This window comes from Oryctolagus cuniculus, chromosome 6 (genome assembly GCF_051225735.1).
Source record: "Oryctolagus cuniculus isolate XC-2025 breed Fujian yellow rabbit chromosome 6, ASM5122573v1, whole genome shotgun sequence".
NCBI lineage: Eukaryota > Metazoa > Chordata > Mammalia > Lagomorpha > Leporidae > Oryctolagus > Oryctolagus cuniculus.
This window is the reverse complement of record NC_142872.1, coordinates 54,808,910-54,820,000: the sequence shown is the minus strand read 5'-3', so window position 1 is coordinate 54,820,000 and position 11,091 is coordinate 54,808,910. Positions and strand designations below refer to the sequence as shown.

The 11,091-nt window shown below is 38.3% G+C and overlaps 1 long non-coding RNA gene across 7 annotated transcripts in view; it reads right to left on the bottom strand.

The window, feature by feature from the left end:
- LOC138850057 (uncharacterized) overlaps positions 1-11,091 on the bottom strand; it is a 1,261,171-nt gene that overhangs the window by 262,506 nt on the left and 987,574 nt on the right. The window contains exon 9 of one of the 7 annotated variants that reach the window (XR_016235502.1): positions 4,142-4,315. The exons of 5 other annotated variants lie outside the window; for them this stretch is intronic. This is a non-coding gene — a long non-coding RNA (uncharacterized LOC138850057). Of the gene's footprint in view, positions 1-4,141; positions 4,316-11,091 lie in introns of those variants that run through there. One more of the 7 variants, XR_016235501.1, reaches the window with a different exon arrangement.

The following is an 11,091-nucleotide window of genomic DNA, read 5'->3' as shown; positions in this document are numbered from 1 at the left end:
GAGACACAGATTTTTAAAAATCTATTATTTCTCTCCCTCTCTCCATGTTAATTAGATTTTAGTTTCTGTGTCTCTGTTGTCCTATACAGAAAAGTCACATGTGAAATATAAAAAAATAACCACAGAAGTTAATTTTTGACCTTAAAACTACTAAGGATGTTGATGTAGTTGACTTACATGCATTTCCTTTGCCATGTGACTTTTTAGTCTTCCATTTAAAGGGATAATGTATGTGTGTGTGTGTGTTAGGCTCCTAGCAATGGGTCAAGCATGAGATTGGCTTTAAAGAATAGAATGAGGAGCCGGCGCCGTGGCTCAATAGGCTAATCCTCCACCTTGCGGCGCCGGCACACCGGGTTCTAGTCCCGGTTGGGGCGCCGGATTCTGTCCCGGTTGCCCCTCTTCCAGGCCAGCTCTCTGCTATGGCCAGGGAGTGCAGTGGAGGATGGCCCAGGTGCTTGGGCCCTGCACCCCATGGGAGACCAGGAAAAGCACCTGGATCCTGGCTCCTGCCAAGATCAGCGCGGTGCGCCGGCTGCAGCGGCGGCCATTGGAGGGTGAACCAGCGGCAAAGGAAGACCTTTCTCTCTCTGTCTCTCTCTCTCACTGTCCACTCTGCCTGTCAAAAAAAAAAAAAAAAAAAAAAAAAAAAAAGAATAGAATGAGGGCTTGGTGCTGCACTGCAGATGGTTAAGCAGTGGCCTGCAGTACCAGCATTTCACATGGCCACTGGTTCGAGTTGCAGCTGCACCAACTCTGATCCAGCTCCCTGCCAGTGTGCTTGGGAAAGCAGCAGAAGATGGCCCAGGTCCCTGGGCCCTGCACCCACATAGGAGACCTGGAGGAGGTTTCTAGCTTCTGCCATTGGCCTGGCACAGCTCAGGTCATTGGAGCCATTTGGTATGTGAGCCAGAGAATGGAAGATATCCTCCTTCTCCCTCTCCCTCTCCTTCTCCCTCTCTCTCTCCCTCTCCCTTTCCCTCCCCTTCCCCCTCCCCCTCTCCCTCCCTGTGTGTGTGTATGTGTGTGTGTATGTGTCATTTTCTCTGTCTTTAACTCTACCTTTCAAATAACTAAATAAATATTTTTTTTTTTAAAAAAAGAACAGAATGAGACACAAGTGGCAGGATGATGATCCCAACTGAGACCTTAAAAAGGTTCCTTTACTTCTATTTGGCCTATTATCTCTTTCTGCTATCACATAGGAAAATTGTCCTTAGCCCCTGGATCTCAAGAGAAGAATGAGAGACATAGATCAAAGCTAACACAAATGACCCAGCGTAGAATAGCCAATGCTAAGTCAGTTGCCAGAGTTCTGTGTCAAATAAATGTTCATGGTTGTATGCCACTGAGGTGGATGTTTTAGGTAGAAGCAGTTCTAACTTGTTCAGTTATTAACATTTTTTTAAATGTATTTATTTGAAAAGCAGAGTGATTGGGTCAAGGGGTGGGTAAAGACAGAAGGATCTGCCATCTTCTGGTTCACTAAAATACCTGCAAGAGCTGGAACTGGGCCAAGCTAAAGTCAGGAGCTAAGAACTCCATCTGGCTCTCCTACACAGGTGACTTGGACCATCATGTGCTGCCTCCAAGGTGCATTGGTAGGAGATGAGATTGGAAGCAGAGGAGCTGGAACTCAATCCCAAGAAGTAAGTAATGAGATGCAGGTATCTGGTGGCTTAACCTTTTGTGCTGCAACACCTACCTCTTAGAAATTTTACTTCTAAAAATAACTCTCGGGTCTGGCACCTTGGCTCACTTGGTTAATCCTCCACCTGCAGCGCTGGCATCCCATATGGGCACCAGGTTCTAGTCCCGGTTGCTCCTCTTCCTGTCTAGCTCTCTGCTGTGGCCCAGGAGGGCAGTGGAGGATAGCCCAAGTGCTTGGGCCCTGCACCCGCATGGGAGCTCAGGAGAAGCACTTGGCTCCTGGCTTCGGATCGGCGCAGCACGCTGGCCGTAGCAGCCATTTGAGGGGTGAACCAATGGAAGGAAGACCTTTCTCTCCGTCTCTCTCTTTCACTGTCTAACTCTGCCTGTCAAAAACAAAACAAAAACAAAACAAAAATAAAAACAAAAAACTCTTATTTTTCTTTATATCAATGCTTCTAACATTACTTCCTAAGGTTTTCTTCCCACTATACCATTAGATAACAGGTATCCTGAGGAAATTCCAAAACTGTTCTGTTCAGTTCATATATTGAACAAAAACAGCAGCAACAACAATAGTGTAAGCCAGCCTAAAGATAGAAATATAGCCCCAGAGGCTGGCGCCACAGCTCACTAGGCTAATCCTCTGCCTGCGGCTCACATTCAGAAATCTAGCAACAATAGATGCTGGTGAGGATGTGGGGAAAAAGGGACACTAACCCACTGTTGGTGGGAATGCAAACTGGTCAAGCCACTATGGAAGTCAGTCTGGAGATTCCTCAGAAACCTGAATATAACCCTACCGTTCAACCCAGCCATACCATTCCTTGGAATTTACCCAAAGGAAATTAAATTGGCAAACAAAAAAGCTGTCTGCATATTAATGTTTATTGCAGCTCAATTCACAATAGCTAAGACGTGGAACCTATCCAAATGCCCATCAACAGTAGACTGGATAAAGAAATTATGGGACATGTACTCTATAGAATACTATACAGCAGTCAAAAACAAAGAAACCTGGTCATTTGCAACAAGATGGAAGAATCTGGAAAACATTATGCTGAGTGTAATAAGCCAGTCCCAAAGGGACAAACATCATATGTTCTCCCTGATTGGTGACAACTAACTGAGCACCAAAAAGGAAACCTGTTAAAGTGAAATGAACACATTGAGAAATGGTGACTTGATCAGCCCTTGCCCTGATTGTTGATGAACAACTTACTACGTTATCCCTCTTAGTATTTTGTTTGTTTGTTTGTTCTACTTAATACTTTTGGTTGAATTCTGTAATCAATACACAGTTATTCTTAAGTGTTGAAACTTAACTGAAAGGTGATCGCTGTTAAATATAAGAGTGGGAATAAGAGGGGGAGGAGATGTGCAATTCGGGACATGCTCAAGCTGACTTGCCCCAAATGGTAGAGTTAGAAACATACCAGGGGATTCCAATTCAATCCCATCAAGGTGGCTTGTACCAATGCCATCTCACTAGTCCAAGTGATCAATTTCTGTTCACAATTGATCATAATGGTAGGACTAAGAGTCAAAGGGATCACATAAACAAGACTAGTGTCTGCAAATGCTAACTGATAGAATAAAAAAGGGAGAGAACGATCCAACATGGGAAGCGAGATACACAGCAGACTCATAGAATGGCGGATGTCCTAAACAACACTCTGGCCTCAGAATCAGCCCTTAAGGCATTCGGATCCAGCTGAAAAGCCCATGAGAGTATTTCAGGCATGGAAAGCCAAGACACTCTGGGGAAAAAAAAAATGACCTAAATGAAAGATCTCCACAAGTGAGATCCCAGTGGAAAGAACAGGTCACCAAAGAAGGAGGCACCTTTCTCTGAAGGGAGAAAAGAACTTCCACTTTGACTACGACCTTGTCTACATATGATCAGAGTCAGTGAACTCAAAAGGCTTCCACAGCCTTGGCAACTCATGACAAGAGCCTAGGGTGATTACTGATGCCATAAACAAGAGTGTCAATTTGTTAAGTCAACAACAGGAGTCACTGTGCACTTACTCCTCATGTAGGATCTCTGTCCTTAATGTGCTGTACATTGTGATTTAATGCTATAACTAGTACTCAAACAGTATTTTTCACTCTGTGTTTCTATGTGGGTGCAAACTGTTGAAACCTTTACTTAATATATGCTAAACTGATCTTCTGTATATAAAGAGAATTGAAAATGAATCTTGATGAGAATGGAAGGGGAGAGGAGTGGGAAAGGGGAGGGTTGTGGGTGGGAGGGAAGTTATTGGCGGGGGGAAGCCATTGTAATCCATAAGCTGTACTTTGGAAATTTATATTCATTAAATAAAAGTTAAAAAAATTGTAAAAAAAAAAAGAAAATTAAAAAAAGTTTTTATACCAAGATAAATTTATGTTCTAATTCTAAAATAAAATAAAATAAAATGGTAAACTTCATGTATCATATATTTTAACAAAATAAAACATCTGCACAAATAAAAATGTTACAAACATTTCAGGCCAGCTCTTCTGAATCATCTAACTGAATACAGACATTGTTTTACTAAGTAAACTGCAAACAGATTCCTAAGGTGGGGAAGGTGACCAAGAAGGCAAGGTGTGTTTGTCATTGGTTATTTTGTTTTCAATCTTTTATCTTCCAGCTCTAGCTTCCACAAGTTGAAGTCTAAAATAAGGGGAGAGAGAGATAACAAATTTTATTTAGTGGAACAATTCACTTGACCGGCATAAGAAAGACTATGCTAGAACTGGTTTCTGTATGAGGTATGTTCTCCAAAGATCTTTGTCACTAGCTTAGTTCTGCTGCCACTGCAGTCCTGTAGCAAGATTGCTGATTCTGGAACACAACAAGTATACAGGAACAGGTGAGATGCTATAGTTCCTATAATTTAAGTTCTTCACTATATACAAGAGGGTATAAAGCCCTGGGCAATGAATTCACTCTCTTGGATGAGTTATTTTACATTTGATCTACACTAATAGTCCAATGGGGGCCAGCTTTTGAAGATTTCAATCAAGGATCTACAGATGGCTAAGACAAGTATTTTAAATATCCTTGCTTAAACCTTCTCTAGAGGATATATTAACCAGAGTAAGGTGAGTGAACATCATTTTTCATTTGTAAAAAAGAGTAAAATTTGGCTACCCCTGCATACACGTGGTGAAAGAGAATGAAGCTGACCACCCTCAAAGCCTAACACATTTAGCAAATTACACTTGTGGCACAAACTTCTCCATCTTGAACCTAATACAGTATTCTCTTACCCAATTCAATTAGAAAACTAGCGGCTCATGTCATCAGGATGTTCTTACACACTTTCATATCCCCACTTAACAAGTACCTAAGAGCCAGTCAGCAGGAATTTCCTGAGCTTAAAGAAAAAAGAAAACAATAAAGTTTAGGTCTTCTTGTTAATAAATATTTTCGTGAGTTGCAAAATCCATTCCAGACACATAGTATGTGCTAAGTCATTCCTGCTGGATAAACAAATTACATAAAAATCTAAAATACCTACTGTTTCTCATTTACAAAATAGGAAATAAGACCTGATGAGGAATTAAGAAATTTGGAAACTTATCCATAAAGGTGGAATCTAGTGCAGTGGGAAAACTGGACATGGATAGCTAGCCAAATAAATAAGTAGGTAGATAAATGAATAATTTCATTGTTGCTATGTCTGTTTATTATGGTTAAAGGGTTCATCCACCATTCTCTTTATATTCTTAACCTCTTCTTGGAGTTGGGAATAATGCACCCTCTTGTAGCATATTCCAGGGGACACCAAGTTAAGTGTCTCCCTTGAGCCCAATTACACTCTTCCAAATAGGAGCCCTGTTACTCTCATGAAGTCGTAGAGTCTCAGAGGAATAGCAGCTGCAGAAGCAGCTGTAACACTGAAGAGAACCTTAAGTAAATAGCCTAGAAGGCCAGTGAACAATGAATTATAATAAACCAACTATAATTAGTAATAAAAGCCTTAAAATAACTGTACTCATGAGATAGTGTTCGTCATATCCTTGCTGTGTTCTGGAAATAATAGAATCTTTTTTTTTTTCACCCAGTGTAACTACAATGGTAATTAAAAGCTTATTTAGGATCAAAGGCAACCTCAAGGTTATAAATGTAAGTAGCTAGCTCTGAAAGTGTAAAGAGCTCTGTCATATTCACATATTCACTTTAAAAAAACAGGAAGGGGCATTTGAAGCCTAATTTGAAAAAAAAAAAAAACTGAGCAAAATCAGCTGATAAGTGAAGCAAATAATAAATCAATACAAAATATTTTTTATGCTTAAAACATTTTAGGGAGGAGGATATATGATTCAGCCTGAAAAAGTGACTGATTATACTGTGTTTGTTTTTTTTTTATCTCAATAGTGAAAATTTTAACTGCTAATCTCCATGATACAAGAGGTGAAAGAAATTGGGAAGTGGTAGTGCGTAGTGTAAGCCAAACTAGCTGGATGATACTTTTCATAGTGCCCAAAAATAGCTGGAAACTTTCCAGGCCTTGCCAAATCTCACCTGTCACCTTGTGGTCAAATATTGACTTACCGCCAAATTTTTTTCACTTTTTATAATCATTGATTATGGTAGATTAAAAATATGTTTACTTGATGAAACCATCCTCTCTACACAGATAATCTACCAATCCACAGCAGAGAGAATATATCAAAATTGTTAAGGGCAATGTTAAAAACTATGTCTTACAGTAATTTTGGCACTTTGAGAATAGCATAATCTGATATGAACAGGAAGTCTCCAGAGAACACATAGCTTGATCTCAGGTCACTGGTACTGGAAATAGTTAGCAAGTCAAGGACAGACTTGTACTTATGAAATTTACAGTACTGCTGGGGAGACAGACATTAACCAACCAACACCATGGATATATGTACAATGACAAGAATGCCAAGGTGAATGCCAGAGGCCCTTGGAAACTGTAGGACAGAAAAATTAACTTAGTCTGGAGAGTTCAAAGTGGCAGTTAGAGGATAAATCCCTAAAGAGGAACTGGCCACGTGGAAGAGAGAGAGGGAAAAATGGTATATGGGGGTGAGAGAGCTGGGTGGGTTTCTGCCTGTGTTAAGAAATTTTAAGGCTAAAAGTGGAAATTGTAAATAGCCACAAGAAAGGCAGACTGAAAATCTGTTGTTCCATGAGGTAGAAGAAGCATGTAGGTGACATGACTATATAACCCAAGGCCATTAGCCGAGAGCTGCATCAGTAGACTCAAAAGGCACCCATATGGGATGCGGATACTGAAGGCTGCAGCTTTACCCACCATGCCACAGTGCTGGCATCCCCAGAATGTTTCTATACATAGCACTCCAGGAATTGACTAGGCAGGTAGCACATATTTGTTCATTCTGAAGCAGAGGAAAAAAAACAAGTCTTTATTAATCTGTATGTTCACAGAATCTAAGTTCTTTTCACATGTCACATCTTCAATAAACACTGAATACTCAAAGCACGAAGAAAATCACAGACTATGACAGTGATGACATAATAAGGCTGTAATTTATTCATTCATTTGTTAAAAATATTACTGAGTACCTACCAAAGGCCAAGTTTTTTTATTTTTTCCCCGGATTCCTAAGGCTAAAATCAAAGTCAACTCAGAAAAATATATAATTGCATGATATTTGCATGCTAACGGGATCAAAATCTATCATAGTAAATAATTAAATTGGTAAACAAAAATTATAGGTTGGGAGAGAAGTTATCACAGAGGCAATAAAAGCGCTGTGTCAAAGAGATACCTATTTCACCATGTTTATCACAGAACTGTTCACAATAGACAAGACATGGGATCAACCAAGGTGTCTACCATGAGATAAATTAATTAAGAAAATGCAGTATGTATACATGGCAGAGTACTATTCAGCAATAAACAAGAATAAAATCCTGTCATTTGTAACAAAAGGGATGGATAGATGTGGAGGACCTCATGATAAGTGCAGTAAGCCAGACACAGAAAGAAAAATATTGAATTTTCTCCCTCCATACATGGGAATTGAATAACAAAAACAAAACATCAATACAAGAACTCCATCTGAATAGATAATTTAGATTCATTGTATTCTACTATTCACAGATACTAGGGACAGCAGGAGTGAGAGAGATAGAGGAAATTTGTACTTAAAAATATAGGGGAAGATGGGTATAGTTCATTAATTGTAACCAGTATGTCATACTCGTAGGAGATGTGGATAAATGGGGAAGTTGGATATGGTTTATAAATTGTGACAAATTTAGTCATATAGTCATATAGGATATGAAAGTAGGGGAAGCTTGGTGTGTGGTATACAGGAATTCTGTGGATTATTTCACAATTTTGTTTTGTGTACTAAAACCTATTCTAAAATAAAAACTTAAAAGATTTTATGTTACTGTAAAAGTAAATAAATAAAGTCAATAAACTGAAGGATGACAGAACAACATACGTTAACCAATAAAGTCATCTCTCACGATGGGTTATCTGAAGTGAGATACTAGAGAAAGAAGAGGAAAAGTCCATTTTGGGAAGCGTAAGTGAAGAGCAGCCAAAGAAAGCCCAGGTTGAGAAAGGGTTCAAACCCCCTTTGTGTTGTGAGTGTAAGGAAAGGAGAGAGGCTCCTGCTGGCTGCACAGTGGTTTGCAAGCCCTGGCACGTCAGACAAGAGCAGAGTTGTGCAGTATCAGGCTGTCTAAATCCAGGTAAAGACTTCATGATTGCTTCTAACACCAAGAGGAAATAAATGAGTGAGAGTAGACTATCACTTTCCATTGCATGTTTTACAGAAAACCTGCTGAATGTTTGATCAAGACCTGGACTGCAGAAAGAGAGCACTACAGCCAGAAGGTAAATGTCTAGCATCAATGATCACATAGCTAGAAAATAAATATAAAGCACATCTAGCTCCATGGGAAAAGTAAAACGAACGAAAATAAGTACGTCAACATACTAAGGTGAAAATGAGGAGGTTGACAGAAAAAGATTATGGTATGATAGTGTTATCCAGCAGAAACAAAACAATAATGGATGAAAAAATAAATTAATGAGTAAATCAAATTGAAATTGATATATTAACAGAGGTGTTTGCATGAGGACTACAAGCATTCCCATGTAGACCAAAGATGCTCATCTTCAAATAGGAAATTCCTTTGATATGAACTATGATTTGTGACATGATTTACCTCTACTTCCCATTCCATCTCACAACTACTTTCATGCCATACAGGTATATGAGGGGAATTCAAAAAAATTCACAAAAAATGGAAATGCAACTACAAGATAATGTGAATTTCACATGGCCATTTTTGAAGCCACCTTCTACTGCTCTGAAAGCAATAATTTTCTATTATCTGGCATCAAACATTTTTGTGCCTCAGATTCATGTTTTGCCTGAACTCCAAAGGAAATTCTTCTAATGCTATTCTGATTGATGTCAAGAAACATACTGTTTTAATTCATTCCAGCTGTGAGAGTTTGTGATCATCTCTCTTCTCTACGACGGTGCACCTTCTGCTGATGACCAGCTGACAGTTAATCTGGATGATAAACTGTCACAGTCTGGCCTGTTCACTGGGTTCTCACCTTGACCTTTGGACCTCTTCCCTTTCCCAGCCAGAAGGTGTATTTTCTGGCTATTGACCTAAGCTTTTCTCATTAGCAGCACTAATGAGAACTCCAGTTAAGAGAAGGAAGACCTTGTCACAGCTCTCTTAGAACTTATGTGTTCCTAAGCCTTGTGTACAGCCCACCCCGCCCCCCCAAAAAAAAAAAGTACAATCAAAATATCTCCCTGGAATACATCTTACTGACCAAAAAGATTTCATAGCATTTGACTCCAATACATATCTATCTTTTTTACAGTATCCTTCATAGAGTTACAGAAAACATGGGAATAGCTAACATTTATTTATTGTATTTTAGATCCTGCTCCAGGTTTTTTGATTTCTAATGTCATCTTTATAACAAACTCTTCTGCCAAGATTTAATTTTAATCCCATTTTACAGGTTGATATCTGTAATTTGAAGATGTTAGATAGCTGTCAAAGATTACATAAATACAGTTGGGAAAATTTAACATGAGGATATACCTCAGACCTGTATTGTTCCAAAATGCTCAACCTAAGCTACTAGGTTGACTGTCTTCTAAGAAAGCAAAAGACTGGCTCCTCCATGCTATGAGCTGTACTTTATTCTTTGGTTTAAATATATTCACTTCATAACAAAATAAGAAAACAGGATACTTTAAGTGGAAAACCTTTCAAATGTGGATTGAAAATTAGTTACACCAGTTAATCTACACAAAAAGATCTCAAATATTCACAACATTTAGTTTTCTCCACAGATTATTTTGGGATTGACATAATATCAAACAGTATGCAGGGCATTCAAAATCTAAGATACTGATTCTTAAGACATGTCTAAAAATTCCAATCACACCTTAATGCATTCAACTGAATTTCAAGGTCATAAGTAACTTTTTGCACTCCTTGAGTGAATTATCTTTTTTTCTGCTTCTAAACAGGAGAAAGAAACATGTATTTCCAAACAAGATGTTGTAAAATTTGCAGAATATTGAAAATTCTGCTTCAAGGCTAGAAAACTCAGTTTCTTTAATAATTCAAACCTCTGTCTTCCTAGGTGGGCCTCACAATTGCAGTGAAAAGTTAGGAAGCACGATACTGCTTTCCCTAGGAAGCAAGCTCTTCTTAGCATACCAATCAGAACGTTTTCTCCTTTGTCTTCAATGGATCAATAATACTGAGGCTTGCAAAGTATGTAGCCAACAGAGGACCCCATTTCAGAATTCACTCATGAAATGTCTTCAAACACAGCAGCCCATATCAGCAACTCATCAATTTCTCAGGTCCTCTGACCATACCATATATATATATATATATATATATATATATATATATATATATATAATATCAATAGTTTTTTACTAAGTCTTTTACACTGCAACAATTTCCTTTGGCATTAAATTTTAGTAAGTAAAATGCTCTGTGAGAACCACCCAATTTTTTTGCAACTTCCTCTTTTTCCTGGCCATCCATTCCATTTCCCAAATCCCATAGACTTGTCATTTATAGAGTGGATGTATCATCTTTATCAAAAAATTTATTGTCTTACAGTCTTAAGGCATGAACAAGCAAAATCAAAATGAATGGAATGAACTGGAAAACCAAAAAAAAAAAAAAAAAGCATACAAAAGCTGTAAATTTGCAGAAAGCCTATATGCACACTAGCAACCCATTTTATATTCAAAATAAAATTCAAAAGAACAAAAAAACTCATGGAAATCTCAACAAAAAACTAAAATGTTTCATGTCAGAAGCTCAAATGTTAGAATTTTCAAGTGTTTCTTAAAAAGCAAAGCGAATAATAATTGCTGATAAATTCCTTTTAGCTGTAGGATTCTTGACCATTTTTAAAGTCCCATAACTTA